The 24,550-nt window shown below is 44.4% G+C and overlaps 1 protein-coding gene across 3 annotated transcripts in view; it reads left to right on the forward strand.

Moving 5' to 3' along the window:
* The window catches only part of LOC119436305 (tachykinin-like peptides receptor 99D), a 729,947-nt gene that overhangs the window by 501,376 nt on the left and 204,021 nt on the right, over positions 1–24,550 (forward strand). The gene's annotated exons all lie outside the window — the stretch shown is intronic.

Genomic DNA, 24,550 nt, shown 5'->3' on the forward strand with positions numbered 1-24,550 from the left:
TGGGCAATCGTAGCCCAGCATTTTCCGGAAGTGCGCGTCAACTCTTCATCTTATTACTCATGATGATCATAATTTTTTTCGCGCGTCTCGGACTTACGGCTGTCACTGCGTGTTGCATAGGGCAGCTTGCAACACGGACGCCACGTTCCAATGCCGACACCGCGTTCCAGGAGACGCACTCCGTGAATGCGTCTCTCTCTCTCTCTCTCTCTCTCTCGCTCTCATAGCGCGCAAAACCTCTTCACCTCGCAGAGCACGAGCGTACGAATGCGCCAGCTGTGGACGAAGACGACGGCGCTCGAACGCAATCATATGGTTCGCCTAAATGCATGCTCTGCAAGCGTGGCTGTATAGCCTAGTGGTTACGACGCTCGCCTTGGGACCGGGGGTACGTGGGTTCGAATCCCGTCTCGGCACGAAAGTTTCTTTTATTCTAGGTAGTTTCTTGATACGAACCCCAAATTGCGGCTTCCTTAAGCAGCGTCCCTGTTAAAAAAATATGCTCTACTCCACTGGGAATGGGAGCAGATGAGTATAACGTTTGAGGAATTAAACATATTGCCTTAATAAGTTGTCTACTCGACATTATACAGGGGCAGGTTGACATTTAACACAAACAATAACCTCAGTCTTCTGAATGACCATGCTGCATTTGTCTCTGGCAGCGTTTATGCAATGCCATTGCTCCGCACTGCACATCTGTCCAGACGGGCAGGAATGAAGAATGTCCATGTTTCACATCTGCGTTTCATGACCTTCACAACTACATCTGTGCCATCAGTGTTCTAAACTTGTTCTTGAAAAAGACTGATCTTTTTCTGCAAAAATGTACAAGTACAGTTGTACACAAAGTAACGATGGCCTAACCCTTGCTAGGGTCCTTGAAAGTCGATTGCAGACTGTCTCTGTGGTTTCCTCATTGTCAGAGAGGGTTAGACACTGTCCATTTTGGTTTCTTCCGACATAAAAAAATGGACTTTTAACTCGATCGGTGCACAAGCTATGTTTTGAACGTCTACGTTTCTGTGCCACACCTTTCATTATGACAAATTCTGAGCAGGTCGCTTATTCTGCCTTATACGTACTTGAATTTCGTAATTGTGCTGTAAAAAGCATACGTGAGAAAGTTATAAATATGCAAGCAGAAATATCTGATTACAGATTGTAAAAATGTGATTAAAAGATGGAGAAAAGCATGCAGCACAGTATGGGAGGAGTTGTAGAGATCCCACTTCCCCCCTCCAACATGCTCTCCCATTCCCTCCAAGGGCGTAGGACCGGGAAAAACCACTTTTCACTTGGAAGAGTTTTAATTAGGCACACGAGCACAGTGGCAGAAAACACTCCATAAACACCTGTTATTAAGATTTGTTTTCATCAAGATATTTGGTCTTTCTGTTTTCGCTTTAGAGGGGTAACAACAAAACAGTTAGTTCACGTTTTTCAATCGAAAAGACGACTTTTCTTCAACACACAGTTCTCCACGACAAAGCGGCAACAGATTACAACAACGGAAACTATATGTACAGTGGCACTGTTTGTGTGACTGGTTTTCTCAACTGCGCAGGTGAGGTTAAAAATATTGGAACTGTCCCACTCCTCCCGCCTCTCTCTCTCTCTCTCTCTTTATATATATATATATATATATATATATATATATATATATATATATCTTGCAATGCAGAGAAGCAGACCGACAATCGGCCTTCCGCCAGAACGCCTGGTTTACTTCTGCCTCCTTTTTCTCGCTCGCGGTCCGAACGCTCAAGCTCCAGTGCGCATCTTTGTCTTCAGTATATATATATATATATATATATATATATATATATATATATATATATATGTGTGTGTGTGTGTGTGTGTGTGTGTGTGTGTGTGTGTGTGTGTGTGTGTGTGTGTGTGTGTGTGTGTGTGTGTGTGTGTGTGTGTAAGTTTGCTTCCGACTAGTAAACCTCGTGTATAGTAAGATTAATAAAAGTGAGAAACTGATGAGTAAACGAACTAACTTTAAAAGTTTATTTCTAGCTCTTTTACTAATCCATTGATTAGTAAATGCATGCAAAGCTGCCCGATGAACAACATAGGAATTTCTATCACCTTCCTTGTCCCGATGAATAACTAAAGATTAAATGTACATGGGTGACATAAACAAGCAGAATTGAATATACCCTAATGAATGAATATACGATGTGTCGGAAAAAAATTTTGGATAGAACAGGAGAACCTAAAACATTCGAAAAAAATATCAAAATCGACATCGACTAGTGTGCATACATGCGTGTAATGCATAAAATAGCTATAAAGGGGGAAATATACAGTAATCTTGTATAACCGCAGACCAATACACCCCTTTGAAGGTTCAAACAATGCATTTTTAAATCTGTCAAGTAAAGCCCAGTCACTATCTTAATCATATTTCAGGCACCATCAACAAACCAATGCGGACCTCCTTACAAAAAAAAAAAAAAAACTGCTGCGGAGACGTTGAGTGGCACCGGAAGCCATGGTGGTTTAGAAAAATGTGTGGAACAGCGCAGAGAGGTGACTAATAGCTAGGATCGACTAACCAAGTGCTTCTTTCGTCCTCTTTCTTCGTCCCTATCCTTACGTTGTTCCTCGCGTTTCAGTATGTACCAACCAGCCAAAATACGCACTGTTTTCGACAGCAGATTTCGACAGCGTACATAACTCGCTGTGGTTTAATTGCGCTGCCCTCGTATACCTCAGAGAAGCTCTTGTATATTCTATCCACAGTCACAAAAACACAGCACTTTATAGGAGTTGCGAGTTACGGGTGCCTTCCGTCAGGACTATAGATACACGAAGTTTCATAGGGTTGTTGTGTACTGAACCACTGGCGTAATCTGCATGTATAATCTTTTAGCCTTGTCTGACATTGCTTTTATTCTTCTTGGCAGGATAAAACTCGAAAGAAACAAACAGCTCAAGGTTGTCATTTTATTCTCAGCGGGCAGCCACTGGAAAGCAAATCGAAGCAAGAATGCCTAGCGATACAATTCCTTGCAACTGTTTCATTCATCAGTCATTCAGGTAGGCGCGCACATGTCTTCCACATGGTAAAGTAGTTAATGCCCGTGTACGCCAGCTGTCCTATCCCAGGTTGAAAAAGAAATATTTGCAGCGCTTCTGAATTTAATCGCTTTTTTTAATTATGCGCACATGACCTTGGTTGGCTTACCATCAATTATTATTTTTTTTTACAGCTGTTCCGTATTCTGCGGTAAAACCTAGAATTGAGCCCTTACAACCAATGCTGGATGCATTGCGGGTACATTTCTCTTTCAAACAATTTCGCACAGTTCTTGCTGTTTCGTTATTCTTATTAGTAAACTTTCTTTCCATGTGTTAGGCTGGCGTATCTCTGTTTAGTTTTTATGACAGGTACCCCCTCCTTTATTTCATCTTGATGCCATGCGCCATCGCAGTGAGTGCGCTCTGCCACTTTTCCACAACAACAAAAAATAAAAAATAAAAAATAAATCGATAATGACGAGGAAGAAAGTCCAACATGTGCATCTTATCATTAATGCGCCGCAACATATTAATCATGATTTGCCATTCTTTACCCCAAGAGTTTTAAATTAATACGCGAGCGGCATGTGCCTATTTTGGGGATGCGCTCCTTAACAGTTTATTACCACAAGAATCGCAAGAAACAAGCGCAGCTACTGAGGAGAAAGAACGTAGATTAGCTTCTGGCTGTTAAAGTTTCCAAGAGTCTGGGCCAACAATAAGCGCAATTTTCGTGGCGCGAACATTTATCTTCGAATTTACCGTTGCACTCCATCCTTGGCGCCGTCGACAGCAGTGATAACGCAAAGATCGTTACTACGCATTTTTCTGTCGGATACTTTTATGACTGCCAAAATTATTTACTTATCTCATATACGTGTTGCGCCATGTGCGCTGAAACGTGTATATATATATATATATATATATATATATATATATATATATATATAAACGATGTAACGTTTTGAAATTGCTTATCGTGCTGTGTGCACTTCTCCAGAGAGTAAGTCGACTGCTTGAAGAATGTGGTTAGGCATTGTTCGGGAACGCAGACAGACCCTGTCAGCTAACGCCGCACATTCATTTTTATAGAAGAATGGAAAGAACGTATGCCACAGAGCCATCACAATAAAGATGATTAAGTGCTTTCTTATGTCCCGTGTTCTTGTGGCTAGCCGTGTGTGCGCGATCTAAGAATTCGCTTCCACAGATTGTTCGTCTGCTGCGTTCTTCCATTTCATGTAGCTGTACTTATATTTGTTGTCTCGAGCCTCCATTTGGGGAGGGGGGAGGGGCTTGCTTTTATCGCGTTATGTTTGAACGCAGGAAAGCGTTTCCTCTTACCACTGTCGGTGGTACTTTTCTTTGCGGAAGCTTTGTATCTCCTAATATAAAAGAAAATCAAAAAAAGGACGAAAAAGAACGTTTCCCCCAAGGGAATTTTTTTCGCGTGTTACCATCTCTTCTAACGCTCGAACCTGGAGCTTGTGATTAATGAAAGTACGAAAGCTTGTTATCGCGCTTCTTTCTATACTTCTTCGGTGAACTTTTTGTCGGTCCGTATAGGTTTACGCTCAACTCTGCGGTGACTGCTTCGTTTCATTGAGGGCGCCTTTCTTTTTTCTCCCTATTTCCAACTACGGCTGGAAGCATCAGCTGCGAAGCCATCAACGGTCCAATGCGTCGAGTTCCAATCGGCAAGAGGTCCTGCCGCGACCACTAACTCGCAAACGCAGATCCCTTTCAGCGACGAAATCCCTTTTCCCTTCAATCGTTACTGATCTTCCAAGTTCCAATTGTTTTCCTAGTTTCACGGGCGCGTCAAGTGTCCGACTCATACTCGAGATAAGGCGGCTCAGCTCAAGTTTCCGTCTGGAAACAAGCAATCACAGAGCGCGACGATCACCTGCCCTTATAACGCTTGTTTGCTTCCCCTAACGACCCCCTTACGATGGCTGGTGTTCCGATGGCTGTGTGAGACCCACCAAATGCTATCGCGTTTCCACTGGGCTGAGTACCACCTAAAAAAAATTGTCGATTGTTTGCAGTCTCAAAAGTCATTCTTCATGTCTGGAACTGTGCTGATCCCTCTACCGTGACCTCGAGCAGGCGGGCGTGTACTCGCACCCCGCTGCATCGCAGGTGAACAATGTGACAGTATATAACAAATATATATATATATATATATATATATATCTTTTCGGTCACTCGTTACTCAAGCACTGCATTGCGCATGTCAGACGTTGCATGCACAAGATTCAGAGCCGCTAAGAAGTATTTAGTCAGAGTTTGCAGGAGGGTTTTCTTTTCCCAGTGAAAGGCATTCAAACGTATTTTCCTTCAAACGATGTTTCTTCACTGCAACTCAGTTTTCAGGGGATCACCTTCTGGAAGCTGAGATAAACCATATTCGCACACCCGTACTCCGTAATTGCCGCTAGTGATTTGCGGTGCTACCTTCGGTGTACTAAAATTCAGTGATTTATGAAACTGCCCCAAGTAGTTTCAATTATACAGTCGCGTGCTCTTTTTGTAGTTATCACTCTTCCTTAGGTTTTGGGTCGGTTGCGCGAATATCACATGAAGTCCACGCTTGTTTCTTTATTTGTTGCTTACCTTTTATCACCTTGCACGCTTTCCCCAGCACAGGGTATCCAGCCGGTCTGAGAACTGGCTAGCCTGCCTGTTTTTCCGTCTATTCCTTCTTACTCCTTCTTCATTTGCGTCTCTAGACAAATTGAATAGAAGCTTGAACTTTCGCGACTGTAGACTAATAAAACTTCTTGTCCAAGTATTTCCTTCAAAGTGACATTGTTTATATGACGAGGAGCAGCGCGGGAACAAGGTGAGAGCAGGAGCCAACGTTTCGACAAGTGGACTTGTGTCTTCAAGGCGACATAAAGAGTAATGAATAAAGAATAAATAATAAAGAATAGTGTCGCCTTGCAGAAGACAAGTCCACTTGTCGAAACGTTGGCTCCTGCTCTCACCTTGTTGTCGCGCTACTCATCGTCTTGAATTTCCATCTCCCGCATTCCCCGTGTTTTCCCTGGATTGTTTATATGAGAAATGCCTGATTCGAATACGTCACTTCTAATATACGTCACTTATCACAGTTCAATTGCTTCACTCGATGCAACTAAACGTTATGTCAAAGATAGTTATTCTCTTTCATGGAAGTTACACAGTATAACGAGGCGCAGAACTTGCAAGCGAGATCACTTGAGTACACAAAGAACGCAGCGTAACCTGATTTGCATGATCGCTGCATGGCCCAATGGTATGCTTTCGCACTCGAGAGGTCCAGGCCTGCGTGGTCTGCTTCACCACATCGTGCTCAGAACTGGCGACGCTGACGTTACAAGAAAACACAAACGCAACCTTTTGACTCCGGATGACTCCGGATATGTCCGGGTCACGGGCTTCGGGTTTCTGAGTTGTGAAGTAATGTAATAATCCGGACAACACAGAGGTTCGCAGGAGGATGGAGACCTGAAATGATCAACCGCTGTCGAACAAGAGATGTCTGTGGAGCAAACGTTTTGGCAAGTGGCGCTTGGCTTCGTCAAGGTGATGACAAGTCCTGACGAAGAAACGTTGTCGAGACGTTCCCTCCTGAGAGATCTCTTGCTCAACACATGTTGATCGCCACGGCGGCCGCATTTCGATGGGGGCGAAATGCGAAAACACCCGTGTACTTAGATTTAGGGGCACGTTAAAGAACCCCAGGTGATCCAAATTTCCGGAGTTCCCCACGACGGCGTGCCTCAATCAGATCGTGCTTTTCGCACGTAAAACCCCATAATTTAATTTTTTAACACGTGTTGATCATAAATACTCTAGCGAACGACACACACGTCTTGTGTACGCAGATGATACAGACGAAGCGTTTTGATTCACATACCTGTTGTTTGAGCTCCAGTGAAGTTTTATCTTTCAAGCACACGTTCGCAACATTACAAGGCACCCGGCACCCCTCTCAACTTGTTAAATCACCTGGTTGCACGCATGCTGTTTTACTCGATATAGGATGGCGACGATGTTCTGTGCGTGGGCTGATAAATTCATCATTCATACATTGCCAGTCCTTTGCATGTATTGGGGCCGTATTGTCCTCCGATAGTAAAATCCCCCCCCCCCCCCCCAATAACAAAAAACATCTCGCTTGCCCACCGACCTCCAGAGACGCATTATCGTAGTAATCAAATTAAACCTAAAAGACATGTAATTTTCTTCGTTCTTTTTTAAATTGCATAGTGAAGGGGCTCCACGCTAAAGGAGCACATCCCGCGTCCATCTGTTAGTAGTTTGTCCAAGTTGCACACCAAACTTTATAAGAGCTTCCACTGTATGGCATTAAAACAATGATTACTAAGAATAGCAATTTCCAAATTGCTGTCAATCAATATAGCTCTTTTAGTTTAGTACCTCCTTATGTGTCCCAGCAAATATGCTAAAGCCTACATTAAGATTAGGCGGGCACTTCCAGCGCGAATAAATATGATTTATGGAAGAGTGTGATAGTGGAAGAGAGTGTGAAGGGCAGGGATGCGGATAAACGTTTGGGAATACCTATATTAATGAGTCCTATGTCGGTGCTTTTTGTAGGAAGGCGATGTATATTTGTGAGAAGGCGAGGTATATTTCAAAATTATCTACTTTTATTTGATAGCTTTTGTATTACTGTTCTCAGTGCCCTTTTTCTTACGTGACTTTTATACCTCGTCCTAAAAGAGCTTATCCTGCCTGGAATACAAAAATGTTGTGATAAAGCCGAACTTGCGTTGACATTTTCTCCACTACGCGTAGAATATCCTGCGAAGCAACCACGATTACTAATGTTTCTGCAAATTCTACTTGTGATTCTTTAGGAGAGAGTCCCATCTTGCTGAAAATCTACCGCACGTAACAAAATTCTTTGTCAACGTAATATATCGATTTATTAAATGAATTATTTGGGATGAAACTTCCCCTCGTATTGACCTTCTTTAAGGACACCGTAACTCTTGCTTGGTATCCGCTCGTTGGGGCAAGTGTTACTGGCCACTCGGGCCACTTGAGGTGGAGTGGCTGTGGTGGTATGGTCACCATCACGCGAACTGTGCGGTCATCCGGTGCTATCAGGCGTGACGCTTGCACTGGCAGCCTTGCGCTGGCACAACAGTGCTTGTTGTGAGACACAGGAGTTTTATTGCAGAGCCGCATGGCTATGCCGAACGTCGCTGTGGTTGTGGGGCAGTTACGCGCACGCCGTGTCAAGTACACTTCGGGCGAGAAGTAAGGGACGCTTCACAGGCTCATCTGGCTCCACTTTTATTAGTAATGCGCGTTTTGCCAAAGCTGCAAATGCTTGTAGCGCATGAAATACGTCTGCCATTTGTTTTGTATGCATATTACCTGCGTGTAAAAGCATGTAAAATTTAGGTTGGAGTATACTTGAACCTTATATATTCCCTTCCCTTCCTCACTTACGTGCGTCGGCCAGATATAAATATATCAACCATCAAAACTTTTGCTGCTTTTTAGCTATACTGATGTAAAGTTGTTTGCTTTATTCATTACATGAATATAGAAGAAAATCATGCTGGTTATACTGACAATAGTTTCGGATGCGTGCGTTACCTCCGTAAGCGCTTTGAAATAAGAACACTCAGGGTCTGCAAATAGTCGCATTCTGTGCCGACCAGAGGGGGAGCGACCAGTGTTCTGTTTCATTGGGCTGATTTTTAAAAGCGCCTCATAGAGCTACGTCTGCAACACGAGTAGTCATACGACCAACTGGACTAGCTTTCGTTACCGCAACCCACAAGACGTGGTTTTTTTTAATAAGCAACATAACACCACACCGGCAAATTGGGCATTATGAATAGACACCGGACTCTTACCCCGACGGCAGTGTAGTTTTAAAGCTGAATCCCTGCCGCCAGTCACTTTGATATTCTCGTCCTAGATCAGGTGACGTTTCCAACCTATCGCGAGACATAGATGCCTTGTTCTCTTAAGACGCCGAGGAAATCTTACGCCCTCCTGTGCGTAGTTCAAAGACCCGTGCTCCTTTGTCCTCGCGCGGGCTCGCCTCTTCAGGGCACTGCCAGAAGAATGGCGCCGTTCAAACAGGAGGGTCTTTCCTTTTTGTAGCCTTTTTTTTCTTCTTTATTTCCATGACTCCGGAGGCCGCTGACACTATGGCGTTCAGCTTCCTCGCTCACAGTACCGTCACCTGTCTGGACGTCCGTCGTAGCATTGTTTTCTACAGGCGCCAATTAATAGAGTGCTCGAAAAAGAATTATAATAGCCTGCGCCGTTTTGTGGAGAATACAACATTATTGGAAATATTTTTGCCGCACTGCCGCATGGGGGCGCTTAAATTCGCGACTATATAGGGATAGCAGGGAGAAAGTAAACATATCCGCTATAGAGATTAGTAAGAGGCGACTGGAGGTTTGGTGGCAGAAAAGTAGGGAGACCACAAACAACGGAGACGTACAAAAACAGAATTCCCAGTAATGGTTCAAAACGTTTGATGCTTGAAATTCTTTCTACTGTGTGTTTTCTAAAAACATATAAGTAGGACAAAAATAAAAACTAGAGCTTGGTGGCGCAACCCACCACTACGTTTCAAAGTGCCTCGAGCGGCCATTCGCGCGGCAATTCTGTGACTATTCGCGGGCTTCTTTCACACTCGGAAAAACACATTTATTTAGCACGTATTGAGCAACAGAAAGTTGTACCGGTAGTTTTTAAGGGTGCTCTACACATTTTTCATTGATACTTTGATAATTAGGACGGTACTTCTCGTGTTAGATAATAAATTACAAGTACCTAATTAAACCTCAGTAACGAAAAAATTACTGGCGGCTACTCCACTGTACTAGAAACAATACGCACTAGGTTTGCATCACGTAACGCCGTTCCTCCTTTTTTAAATCGTGCTGCGTGATAGCTGGGACACCCTGTATGTATATATATATATATATATATATATATATATATATATATATACTTCGTGCTTGATGGAAGCCAGTGCACAGCACAGAGAATGTTGAAGTAATAAGAATTGTGTTTACTGTCAAACTCGGGTAATATTCAAAAGTATATACGACGTCCTTGGCCTTATATCTATTCATAAGCTCCCAATTTCCTTTGCTTTAAGCCCTGGCATAACCATGCAGACAACCACGTATTGCAGCCACCTGCCTGGACGTGTTCGCGGTGGCGTCTACTTGTCCTTATCGCGATGAAGGCTTTAGAAATCGCAATATCTCTGAGCGTATATGCAAAAAATGGCGCAACCGAGGCGTAGGTTTGCGACTTAGTAAATCATGCTCCCAACGTTTCCTAATCTTCTCGACGACATGCGTACTCGTTGTACGTGCGTGAAATTACGCTTTCCAACCAAATTCTCTACGTGATGGACATGCGAAACTATGGGCTGCAGTCGTTCGTCAAACGCAGTAATGCCTCCTCACGCCCTGAAATCTGTCCTGTATGCACACGACCAGACAACACCGACAAGGATGAATACAAGACGAAGTGGCACTTGCATATGCATGTGATGTCGATTCATATACTGGCGGATGTCAACATATATCGCTTCCATTCCAGTGCCGCTTTATTACAACAGCGTCGAAGTGAGCCCTGGTGGTGCAACGCGCGCAACGTCCGCCATATACTCTGTCAGTGTGATGTGCAACCACATCGCACTGGCTCATGGTCCGAATACACAAAGCTTTCCGTTCCTAAAAGGTGTTTGCCATTGGCCCGCGGCCTTCGCTAATTATATGCTCCACACCTGATTGTCTCCACTGTGTAGCTATACCGCTATCTAGAACAGATGCAGCTACGGGGCTTCCTTCACTCGTATACGTGAACTTACACTTGCACAGTGGAAATCGTCGGAATTGACCAACGCTCGTCTCCACAACTTGGATCCGAATCTACAGCTCCGTCTTCTGTCAGGAATATCTAGAGCTGAGGAGACGCTTCTGTGCCGCTTGTGGCTTGGCGTGGCCTTCACCAATGCTTACTCATTTCGGATCGGAATGGCCAACAGCCCTACATGCGATAACTGTAGCTGCGAGGAAACAGTCACCCACCTTCTCTGTGACAGTGTCCCCGCTTCAGTGCACCCAGGAAAGAACTTCCAAGAGTGTTAGATGGACATGACAAACGCATTTTGTCGGAGAAAAGGGTCCTGGGATACTGGCCGAGACAGCCCTCAGCACAAAAGGCTTTGGAAAGCGTTGTTGCGCTTCTTGCAGAGAACTGGTCTTAGAGACAGACTTGAGGCAGTGCCATAATCTCCTTTTTTTGTACTGTTCTTTCCCTTTTTTTGCAACATCTCTTTTATATTACATTTTATTCCCCTTACACCCTTTTCCCAGCACAGGGTAGCCAGCCGGTCTGAGAACCTGCTAATCTCCCTGTCTTTCCGTCTATTCCTCCTTCTTCCACACCTGTGCTTACAAACAGTTCCAGTGTAATACCTTTTTGTACCAAGCCTTCTTTCCCACTAATTCCACTACGGACGCAGAGATTAAGACTATGTGTTGACAAGCTGGTAAGTGGTATAGGTGGTAATGTTTGGAGTGGTAAGTGCCGGAGGTATGGTCTTAGCCCTGGCATAACGGTCCTCCTATGGAGGCGGTGCCCGGATGGCATAGGCTCTGCAGTTAGCGTGGACTTGCTGATTCCCGCGAAGAGACTCAGGTCCTGGGGTCCATACGATGTTGATGTTTGATACGATTGAAGGTGTACAGCCGAAATTGCGAAAGGCGGCTTGGGAATCCGGAGATGACGGTGACGTGTTCTTGAGTTTACCTGGACGTAATGGCCAGGACAATGGCTGCCTCTTCCGCTTATGTGACGCAGGTACGTTAAAATGAAGTCGGCGTTATCTCTCGAAGAGTATGGTCGACCACACAGACTTTGTGGGCTTGACGATGTGTGAGTGTATAGCCGCGTTCAAATAGAGGGGCCGGATTGGTTACCATGTCATTGTTGTTGGGTTCTTGCTCGGGCGCTACCACGATCGGTAGTTGAACCAGGTACCAAAGGCGGCTGAGGAAGGTGCGACCTGGCGAGGTGAGGGCTAGGCGCTCTCTTTGACTGGCTAAATGAGCCTGTACGATCTCTCTACTGATGGGACGAAGACAAAAGACATACACAAGAGATCTAGCGCTAACTGCCTGAATAATTGATTGGTGCCTTTTCCAATAAAGGTTAGTTGGCTGTCAGCGCTGGTCCTGTTGTGTATCTTTTCTGTCATATACCTAAGCTATGCGAACGTCATGGCCCAATTAATTAAATATCTCATTACAGGCCTGCTACGCTTTTGCCAAAAGCCTTCTCGTTTCACGGGTCGTTTAAATGTACGGCAGAAAGAAAAAAATGCATACCTGCCCACGCATCGCGCGGCAGAAAGGTCAGCTCAAATAAAAAAAAATGTTCTGACGAACAGCAATTAATTACTAGATATGTGCCAATAGCTAGAGCAGAGTTTGCATCCCCTATCTAGTTTAGGGTTAAGGCCCTTTGAGCACTTACGCAGTATTTGCTTCCACGCTGGCTGGTTCCATGTAGAGTGCGAGACCAATTTATTCGCTTGTGTTTCCCCTAAACTTGTAAAAAGGAGAGAATGAAGAAAAAAGCGGATTTTGGGAGAAAACCTCGTTAATTAACAGTATGAGTGCAACAAGTCGACCGAAGGAAGAGAAAATTTCTCATAAATTCAAGTTACTCAAGTAAATATTCAGCGAAAGTAATCAGCTGACGCAGTTTCTTTATATACAAGGTGTCCCAACTATCATGCACCAAGATTTAAAAATATGCAAATGCCACGTAGCTGGACAGAACCTGTGTAATGTTGTTTGCCGTCGCTTGGAGATACTCAGGTTATCTCTTGCATTCCGCCTAATTGCATAATTAGTCCTAATTAATAAATAATCAACTTCTCAAATATTTTATTATATAGATGAAATGTGTTAATGAGAACATTGTAGAGCAACATGAGAAACTCCCGCTACAACTTTCTGTTGCTCAATACGTGCTACATAAAAGTGTTTTTCCGAGAGTGAAACAAGCCCGCGAATACATGCAAAACTGCCGCGCGAGTGGCCGCTCGTGGAATTTTGCGTGTATTCCCGGGTTTCTTTCGCGCTCGGATAAACACTTTTATGTAGCACGTATTGCGTTTTGTTGAATAGCTTTATTGTTTAAGATTTTCATTTAGTTAGTTCGCTAGATAGATATATAGTTAGTTGGTTAGTTAATTAGTTTACTTTCAATGCACGAAGGCATAACACAGGTCTGTGGTACAGGTGAGATGTGTAGAATAAGAGAAAATTCGTGATTGTACAATATTAGCCAACAATGCGGAGAGGCAAAAATGAGCTCCGAAAGGAGGTTGACCGGAAGACAAACATCCGGTTTGCTACCTTGCACTGGTTCAGAGGTAAAAGAAGACAGAAAAATTGAAAGAAAAGCGGAGAAGGTAAGCACATGCACAAAAAGCACACACACACGAACGAACAACGACGTGCCCAATATTCCAGTCCGAAGGACGGCGATGGGTGTGAAGCGACTGCTGATTTTTTTTTTTTTTTTTGAAAAAATCAACTACGAGTACAAAACAGTGCTCTTTAAGAACTTGGCATTCATTGGGGTACATGTGGGCTGACTGAAATCTTTAGTGATTCCATTAACTTAGCAATGCCACATGGTTCGGCATCTTTGTTCGCCATCAAATGGCATGAAAGCTTTAATCTTGACAGACCTTACGAGCTCGAGCTCTCAGCCGTTCTGGCATCGGGAAATATGGAGCGGTACAACAGAAGTGTTGCATTGCTTTCTTCCTATACCTTTCGGATGAAAATACCGTGATGTTTTAAGCTCAGCTAAATAAACAAATCTACAATTTTTTTCTAAAATGAAACAAAATAAATTCAGCCTAAAGGAAATAAATGACGCTGCTTTCCCAAATACAGACGTCACGCCGCATACATGGCACTTTATGTGGCGCTATGGATATGGCTAATAGCGTGGGAGAAACAGTTTCTGTCAATGAATATACCATTGCACATTATTCGTCCTTTGCTGCTGTCTTTTTGTCTGCATTTTTATCTTTTAATGTACATGTTTGTTTTTTAGTTCCTGCTGGGCCGCGCGATTTTTGGTACGAGTCATTTGAGAGTGGTCGTCATTATCGTAATCATCACTGTGTTTTGCAGTGGTCAAATGTCCTTTATTCATACCGTGCGTTGCGAGGACAGGTATTTCTTTCAATTGCTCGTAGCTCTTACTTTCTTGAATTGAATTGAATTCTGGGACTTTATGTGCCAAAACCACGATTTGATTATGAGGCATGCCGTGGTGGGGGACTCCGCATTGACTTTGTCCACCAGAGGATTTTTAACGTGCCCCCGATGAACGGGACATGGGTGTTTTTGCATTTCACCCTCATCGAAATGCGGCCGGCGATTTCATCACGTGACCTCGTGTTTAGCAGCGCAACACCCGGCATGGCCGCGAAGCCACCATGGAGGGTAGTTAACATTCGGTCGCCTGAGCGTACGTGTCCTCTTCTAGCCCTCCCGTTGCTGCGCATGGCGTAGCACCGCGCGCCCTACCTTGGAGGTAATATGCGACGGCTGCAAACGTTGGCGCGTGGGTTTGTGTGCGCTGTCTTCCCGCGCCTGGTGGTTGAGGTCGCGCCATCAAGTTTCAGACGCGCGTTTAAGCGAGAGGCAGCACGAAGCGTTCGCTCGCCGCTGCCGCCGCTCTTTATCACGTCAGCGTTGTGACAGTGGATGTCCGCGTGTATCGAGTGGACCCTGTACATGTTTGGATGTGCGCGCCTGGCATCATGCTTGGTAATTTAATTAGTAAGCGAATGTTTAGTGCAGTTTACACGGCCGATAAAACTACGAACAATACTTTGAGTAGTTGTCTAGTACTTTGCTATCGCTGTCAATGCTTCGCCTTTTGGGCAATACTGCAACTAATGGGTTTTTTTGTTTGTTTTTTCAGCGCGAATATTATCTTGTCCTAACGTATACCTGAAACGTGTATGGATGAAAAAATCCGTCATTAAAATGAACACAACTTAGCAGCAGCCTGGACAGAGGATCCTCACTTCGCGTGCCAGGCGTCTTGACCTCTACGCCATGGTCGTGGTGTGAGGGTTGTGTGACAAACATGTTATGTCGTTAAATAGTCATATCACTTGAGACATTGTTTTCACTGATTCAAACTTACCCCAACTCAAGTGACTTTTCTTACGATCCAAATTAACCCGAAAATAAAACGTAACTACAAAAAAACAATACTCATTACCGTTGTCTTTCAGAGATGAGGAGAAAGTCAGCAAGTGCACCAGGGATGCACTGAAACATAGAATATGGAGATGTACAGAAGTCGAACGAGTAGGAATATTTGGCAACACGACCACCTAAGAATATAATGACTCTAAGCACTGCCGAAAGGCAGTGACGCCCATAAGGACCAAGCTGAAAGCGCTGGTTAGCTTTGACCAACAAAAGAGGCAGCTACGTACCTGCCTCTATAGTGGGAAATCGGACACATTGCCAGTTGGTCGTTATGCAACTCCGCACAAAACCTGTCTCGTGTAAAACGCCGTGCACGTAAGCCTGCAACAGCCCGACACCTCGAACGTGTCATCAATGCAGATATTTAGTGCAGCGGCATCGCCTTCCGAGAGTATAGTCGAAGTGGTAACTAGCGTGACCACGGCTATGTATTGTTTAGCGCTAATGGATGTGGCTAGTGACATGAAATTGTGATGCGGGCGCATAATAACCGAGTGGAAATCTTCATATGAACAATTAAAACGTTCAAAGGTTGTAGATTACAAAGCAACGAGTGCATAAACCACGTGTAAAAATACATCCATCCACGTCTAAGGCAGGCATGTCACCGCCAATGTATGGGAAAATGGGCAATTTCTTCTTCCGACAGCGGTTTTTATTCTATATGCCCTTTGAGTGTTTATTACAGAGAAGCTGTATATGGCTAGGTTCTGGCGGATCGCGCCCGTGGACAAAAAGACGCGTAGAACAACAAAGTGGGCCGATCCTGGTGATGGTGAAGAAAGGGTCCAAGCTCAATGGCACATACCCCTGTCATGTCGTACCGATTCTGGTGATGCTGAAGACAGGGTCCAAGTTCAATGGCTCATACCCTTGTGGGCTCGGGGACCTGTAACGCGCCTTTGAACTACCCTTGTCACACGTGGGACCCAAAGAGAGAAAAACAATGCCCCGGAGCGATGAATGCTGTTGCCCAAACGCTGGTCTATGACGATGCGTGTCGAAACGTCAGTGATAAATCGTAATATTCTACGAATCAATAGCTGTGTCTCATTCTCTCTTGACATAGCCATTTCTCTAGCGCCGTCAACAGTTGCCCCTTGGACTCGGTATGGGTAAGACTCGTGTCGCTTGCTCCGAAGAGGAAGAGCGCGCTCAACAGCGCGAATGGATGCGAAAGCGACGAGAAGCCGAACGCGCGGCGGCCCAACGTGCTGCAGCCGTTGATGCAGGGTGGTGCAAATCTAGTCGCCTAAACTCGCTTTCACTCGCACATACAGCATACGGCGCGCAGCGACGCAACGAAGTTATGTGTTGTCTTTTCAACTATTTAACATAACCACCAAAACAAAACCAACAGATTCGCTGGTCTTCCATCTTCACATATAGTGAAAGGGCTCTGAAAATTTTTTTCTAACGATGTCCATTCTCATTATTTTTCAATTGGCTTGAGGCTGGCACATTTGTGGGTGTGCAAATTTTAATGAAAATAGCATTCTTGGCACTGTCAGACCAGTTTTCTTTCCAGCTATCTAGCTATCCACGTATCCCATCAAAAATGTGGGCGATCCCAGAGATAGTGCAGCCTAAAATGTGCGCCGATCTCGAACGTAGCGAAGTGTAAAAATGTGGGCCGTTCGCGTGGGTATGTGCCACTGGCTATGTGCCGCTCTTCAATGAACCTCTTTGACGCCAGCTTGAACCACACTGTGTATGCGCAACTCGGAATGCGCGGACTTCATGGCGGCGCCGCCAAAAGGCGCAGCGTGACTAGAGAGAAGTGCGAGAGAAGTACACCTCATACATGACGCGTTTCGTCTACTCGCATACTTGGATAGTCGTCGTAGACGAGTTGTGCCCAATTTTTTTCTCTCCTAACTGTTTTGCTTGAAATCTATATGTAAGAGGCAAATAAAGGAGCTAAAGGTCACGCATCAGAGTTAGTGGGCCTTCTATACCACGTTTACAAAAGTTATCAATGCTAGAGAAGAGACAGACCAACCAACTAGCCCAGCAATTGATTATTCGGTGAGAGCGAGAAAGGATGCGAAGAAAGGCAGGGAGCTTAACCAGAGATAGTTCTGGTTGGCTACCCTGAGCAGGAAAGAGTAGGTGGATAAAACGAGAAAGAGAGCGGAGGAGTTATAGAGAGCGAGAGGATCACAAACAAACCGCGCACACTATAGAGCGGTAGGGGGCGGCCTTCTTAATGTCTATCGGGAAGCCCCGTATACCACAAGAATCTTAGTAGCACAAATAAGGTCTTCTGCGCGGATATTCTCTGGGAGAACGAGCCTAGAGCTTTCAGCTCTGATAGTGGACAATTGTCCAATTGCGCCATCACTCTGCACATCGCTTGCCTCTCGGCGCTATAGCGCGGGCAGGCACAGATAATGTGTGTGAGCGTCTCTTCACAGCTGCATGTGTCGCACGTGGGGCTGTTGGCCATTCCAATAAGGAAGGCATAAGAGTTTGTAAATGCTACGCCTAGCCCCATACGATACAGCATGGTCCATTCACGTCATGGTAACCCAGGCGGTAGATGTATCTGTATATCCGGGGACAACGAGCGCAAACGACACATGGTGAAAACGTTCGAGTTCCACAGAGGAAAAGTACATTCATGGGACATCACTCGCAGGCCAGCCGCAGCGCATGTTCACGAAAGAGGAATCAAGACACATTGACCACTTTCATGTGCAGATAGGGCGGCTTCGTCGACGTGGTCAATCCTGCTGATGTTGCAATCTCCTGGAAGCCATTGAAAGATTATGTTTCGTGTCTTGTCATGGTTGCGATGATATATCTGTCGAATGTCTGAGGTGATTTGTTCATTGGGTTGGTGGCGCATTGGGCTTTGCATGCACTGAAGGACTGACTTGGAATCACTAAACACTGTGCATTGTTGCGGCCGTTCCTAATTAATGAAATGATGTACAACACGGAGTCCCGCAAGCTCTGCACGCGTCGATGTGGTGACACGTGAAGTTTTAAACTTGATTTCTTGAGATTTTTCCACGATGATGACAGCAGCAGCAGGGCTGTTATACCCGGAACTGTCAATTGTACTTGCGGCCCGTGCAGACACCACAATGGCGCTGACAATCGTGTAGCAGGCGCGAATTGTGTCGGCAAGTAGGACTGTTGTCTTGCAGTCCTTTTGGCCAATGTTTAATGTGGCCTCTTTGCTGCCAAGCAAGCAAGATGGGTGAGGTGTCGGATGTGTTCTCTTAGAACATCTGTAGCAATGTAGATTGTCATAGGAGACTCTCTGGCATGGCCACTGTCGCAATCGATGATGATGATGTTTTTGGGAGACCAAGACAAGTTGTGAGTGCTAGTACTTGCACACTCTGAAGTCTGCGAATATTTGTAGTGCAAGTATTTCCTAGTACAGCTAAGCTGTACCGCAGAAAGCCCAAAAATAGTACTATATAAAGTTGCATCATTGATGGTGCTGCAGCGCCCAAGGACTTCCCGCTGAGAAACGCGAGAAGGTCCACAATGATGGTCAAACGCTTTGTTATGTAAGAAACGTGAGGGCGCCAAGCCAAGTCCTTATCAATGATGACCCCAATGATCACCCGGAGCAAGAGCCCAAAAATAGTACTATATAAAGTTGCATCATTGATGGTGCTGCAGCGCCCAAGGACTTCCCGCTGAGAAACGCGAGAAGGTCCACAATGATGGTCAAACGCTTTGTTATGTAAGAAACGTGAGGGCGCCAAGCCAAGTCCTTATCAATGATGACCCCAATGATCACCCGGAGCAAGAGCCTCTAGTGAGACAGATATGGGTTTGCTGTTTAGCCGATTCAAGTAGTCAGTCGGCGTCTCGGGCAAGAAGAGGATGGTGTGGGCCGTGTCAGTGTTATTTGCTATCGCCGTCTTCCTTGTTGAAGACGAGGAAGCAGTGACGATTCTCCCCTTTCCTTTTTGCCTTACAACTGTCAAGTAGTCACCGTCACCGTCATCCGACACATCTTTTTCGGAAGCAGATTAGTACAGCACTATGTCCTCGCTGCATGTGTCGCTCATGAGGCGGTTGCGCTTCCTCGGAGCGCTTGACGCTGTGACGTCTGTCTCGTCCGGACGTCTATCGGACTCCACTACTATCGCCGAAGGTCTCGGGAGCGGCGGCTCCCGAAAACACGCAAAATATACTCATAAAGTGAGGGAACTATGCTGATGATGATGAAGCCTTAATTAATGGCACAAACCCCCTGTGGGTGATAAAAGCTGCTTCTTCATCGCATTTCATAGTAATGATAAGTTTGCATAGCAGTGAATGGGCAAGTGTATGGGATGGGAACATATTGGGCTCGAGACCTCCATAAGGTGTAGCGAATGACCGAGCTCTTCATAGAATTCACGTTTCACATTCTTATCATGTTCAATGCCTTTCAAAATAAGTTGTCCTTCAGTTTTTTTCTTGTTTTTTTTTTTTTTGCCTTTCCGCATGTTTTTATTTCCACAAATTCACGCCCTTGCTATTTGATGCCGTTTTTTTTTATTATTATTATGAAAGACAGACTTTGCATGCTGCATTAAGCCGACTAAATGACAGAGCACACACAAGAAAAGATAGGACCATGAACCATACCTTATCCGCCCGAAATTTCACCAACGCCCTGCTGCACGTTTCAAATACGACTGGGCACTGCGACGGCCCTTGAATGCACGGTGAACTGTGTTGTGTGTCTGCGTGGATCACTTATTATTCCTTTCCTTTTCCACTTCCTTTTCTTCTTTTCTTCTCGCTTTACTATCCACTAGGGCAGGGTAGCAAACCAGGTGCAACCTGGTTAACCTCCCTGCCTTTCCTTTTTTTTCTCTCTCTCTCTCTGTCTTTCTTATTGAACCCACAAAAACACATTATAACCTGAACATTCCCTCATTTCCGCATGCTTTTCCTCAAGTTGCTGACTCTCATTACGTATCGCATAGTGGCACAGGCAAAGCAGTTATGACATCGTTCTACCTTATTCTCGAAGTACGCAGAAGTTTTCTGGTCTTAACTGTGCTACTTTATTCGCTTCCTGCTGCATTCGTAATGGAATGTCCACCCTGCCTCCTAAAAATTCAAGATTGCCTAATCTTATCGATACTTCTCATGGATCGAGGCGTAATGAGAAGGCGCACTTCAACTAACCTAGTGTGCATTTGAACCTTCATCAATGGCAGCGGACATCGTCATATGGAGCCAGACTTCGTCCGTTGAAAGTAAACCTAGGAAAACAGTCAAATGCTAAGCACTAGAGGGATTCATTTAGGGACGCTTGGTTCCGTTTGAGGGTCGGATGCAGTTAAATACACTCGATCGTTTACTCACTGAAGGAATCTGCAAGGAGCCGCTGATCAAAGGATATGTTGTTAATTTCTCGAAAGTTACGTGAGTTTCATCTAATGATAGCGCAACGTTTGTAATGCCGAATGGTTAAAATTTATCAGTTAACCAGATGACGAAAAACGACTTAAGCGTTATTGTTTAAAAAGCTTTTTGCAATGAGGCTTTTTTTTTTTTTCGTCGCCTATAAAGTTTAGGTTTTTATGAACAATGAACCACAAACATTAAGTAATTGTCAAGTCAAATTAAAAGCAGGAGCTTAAAGGGGCCATGGCCGGTATTACGAGCAAAAAAATAACTTATTTCGCTGTCACAAAAGGTTTTTGTTCTGCCACTTGCCGATGTCCAATCAGAAAATGTCTATTAATCTTGCTGTGATTGAGGATATAGAGGTGAACACTGCGGTATATTGTCAAATAGAGTCGAACTGTCGTTTAGTAAGTTAGGATTGTGCTATGTTGCGAGTACAATGTTTCGTTCTTCTTGCTTTGGCAAAATTTACCACTCTGATAACATGTTTCCATTTGCAAAACAATACAAAATAAAAAGAACACTCAACAACAGGTCATAATCTATGGATTTTTTCATAATATTGGTTTTCGCGGAATTTTAGTGTTAAAAACATGGCCTCGCTAGAAATACAAAGCTATTTATTTTTCTCGTTTGTTTTAGCCGGACTTTTTTATTTTTATAATCACTGCTTGCCTAAGAGTAGAGTAGCGGGCATATCACCCTTGATGCCAACCTCTACTGCACACACACTTCACTAAAAAAAAAATTTTTTTTAAGGCAGAGCAGTATGGTGCTGCATAGATAGCATGGGGCGAAATAAATGCTCCTTTCTACATAAACTACAAACGCCAGATATGTGTAGCACTGCACAGATAGCTCGGGCTACATTGCGTACAATGACATTCACATCTTTTCCCGCCCATTATAGTTGTTCCTGGAAGCCTTTCAGTATTTTTTATCTTACATTGCTCCGGCAATATGGTCTGTACTGTCCCCCGCAACTGTGCTGAGTGACTTCCAAAGTAATTATAATGTGTAATTACGGTAATCACGCATATAATGAATTCTGCGTAACAGGTTCCCGACAAAAGCCAAGAACATAAGCATTCGCATTCAAGTTAATGGAATGACTATATTGCCACAAGCTTTTGACGTTCCTGTTAATAAGAAACTCTTGAAATTCCTTTGTTATCGTCGCCCCTTCAGGTAAAACATAGGAAGCCAAAGTTCATTTGCGCTTGAGGAAAATACATGACTCATTTAAATCATCCTGCCACCCACTAAACTATGCTTTTCATTTACAGCGCTCGGTTAAGTGCTTACGGCACTTGCGTTTTCTTTTTCTTCCAGAACCTCATTAGCAGTTGTAAACGTTCGCTATCTTCTCTCCCGTAATGAAGTTCTTGCAATTATTCGCTTTTAGCCTACCACACATTGTTCGTGTACACTTGTTCAGTTAGTGTCTCTTCTGGATTGCTGGTGTTTCGTAAAAACGTTCATTTGTTTCAATTGTTGCCGATCATGTCGTCACTCTTGAATTCTAATGCACCAATTTTTCTTAAAGCAGTCTTATATCTTATTGCTTCTCGGGAGGTTGAGAGGAGACTCGGAACTCTACAACTTGCTCTCGCAACGTAGACAAACCACTAATTGAATCATTGTAAGCCCTAATTATACCCTTAATATATCTCCACTAGATAATATTTTCCCGTAATTCACTAGAAATTGCCAAGTCGGCACCATGGGCTCGACAATTCCACCCATAACATTCCTAGAGCTTCAAAGAGCTTTCGGTGGGCACTGGTGGGCCCTTGATACTGGATACCATCCTTTTCGCTCAGCTAATGCTCATATTTTAGAAAAGAAAGCAATAGAAAAATCATGAAAGCGATGACGTGATCGTATACAACGTGAATTAAAGCGGCGGTGAACACCTAAGAATCAAGGTATGTTGTAAAAAAGAAAACTTACAAGTAGCCGTCTCGTAATGCCTGTCACTTCAGGTTTGTGTTCCGCCGTTGCTCTTAGGCGTGCTTAATTTCTAGCTAAGAAAAGAAGCTATGCGAAATCCCCGCTTAATTATCGATCCTCGGCCTCTAACATCATTAAAGAAATGCCAAGGTTCATTACACCGCCACCATCGCACTTAAGATTGCTAGCACTTTTCGCAATCCATCGCGTGCTTTACCTCCTTTTGCTGAAGGTAGGCGCAACGACTCTTGTCGCGCGCAAGCTCTGTCGTAATCGTGATTCTGCGAAATGCGCATACTTGCGTGCGTGCGTGCGTGTCTTCACGGTAAGTTCAAGGGAATCTAAAGGCACATTTCTCAATGATCCGCGATCCTCTTTCCGAACAATGACATCATCACATCAAACGGTTTCTGACAGGAGGATTTATCGCACAGCGCGAAGTGCGGCGAATTCATGACTTCATTCCTACTTATTAGGTATATTCCATTAAAGAGATTACAAGTCCGTGTCAACGGGCAGTATGCGCTGTGAAATGTCATTTCTATTAGTACCTTTACCAACGAAGGGTAGCGCCAACAAGAGCACAAAAGAAATAGGCAACTAAATGACGAAAGACGCTGAATTTTGTCAGGATACAGCGTGTAGGTGTGTAGATGGCGAGAACGACAGCAAATACAAGCGGCCGTTATCTGCAGTTATTAATTATTATTTATTAATTATCTGCAGTTCTTAACTGTATTCAAGAAATGATAAATAAATGCAAATGGAAGTGGATGAAAAAGCAACTGGCCGCAGGTGGGATACGAGACCACGCCCTCGCATTACGCGTACGATGTTCTTACCAACTGAGCTGCTACGGCGCCGTTTTCGCGTCCACTTTCGAGGTATTTATGTGTATCTGTACGAGAACTAATCACGGGAGCGGAGCGTTAGCCAGCCCCATCACTCATGTCTTTGGCGGTGGATGTGGAACATCCTTTCTGCCGCAGGCGTCACGTCTACGTGAACTGCTTGGGTGACGGCAAATGGTCAATAAACCTACACATCCTACTTGAAGATATCCAAGCGGCCGGATTCGAGACCCTCGCTATGTAATGAACAAAAAGAAAGGAAAACGAGGGGCCCGATTTTGATTAGCCATATTATTTTGTGTGTTGGCTTCTTATGATATAATAAAAATCGGGCCCCTTGGTTTGCTTCAATATATATATATATATATATATATATATATATATAATCACGACCATATAAAGCCACAGGTAATTAAGCCACGGAAAGCATAGGGGTACTTAAATTAGCTGTGGTTGACATTGAAATGTAGAACTATTGCAAGTAATATTGATTACCCTTCAGTCCCATACTATATTTAGGTGCCCGTGTGCTTCGTGTAGCGAATGATTGAAGCAGTGCTAGCATTGACTCAAATGGTGTTTTCTGCTTGCTCCTTTCAGGACTCGCAATAACATGTATACTTCTAAGATGACATGCCCACATTCCCATCGGAAAGTGTATACAGTCAAAATGTCCAGCTCTCAATAGCCGTCTATTTGGACACAGGTTCTCATGTGCTGATCTTCCCGGGCCAATTGCTTTCCCTCTCACCCGCCGCGGTGGCTTAGTCAGCTAAGGCGTTGCGCTGCTGAGCACGAGATCGCGGGATCGAATCCCGGCCGCGGCGGCCGCATTTCGATGGAGGCGAAATGCAAAAACGCCCGTGTGCTTGCGTTGTAGTGCACGTTAAAGAACCCCAGGTGGTCAAAATTAATCCGGAGCCCTCCACTACGGCGTGCCTCATAATCAGAACTGGTTTTGGCACGTTAAACCCCAGAATCAATCAAATCAATCAATGCTTTCCCTCTCCG

Source organism: Dermacentor silvarum, chromosome 1 (assembly GCF_013339745.2).
Source record: "Dermacentor silvarum isolate Dsil-2018 chromosome 1, BIME_Dsil_1.4, whole genome shotgun sequence".
Lineage (NCBI taxonomy): Eukaryota > Metazoa > Arthropoda > Arachnida > Ixodida > Ixodidae > Dermacentor > Dermacentor silvarum.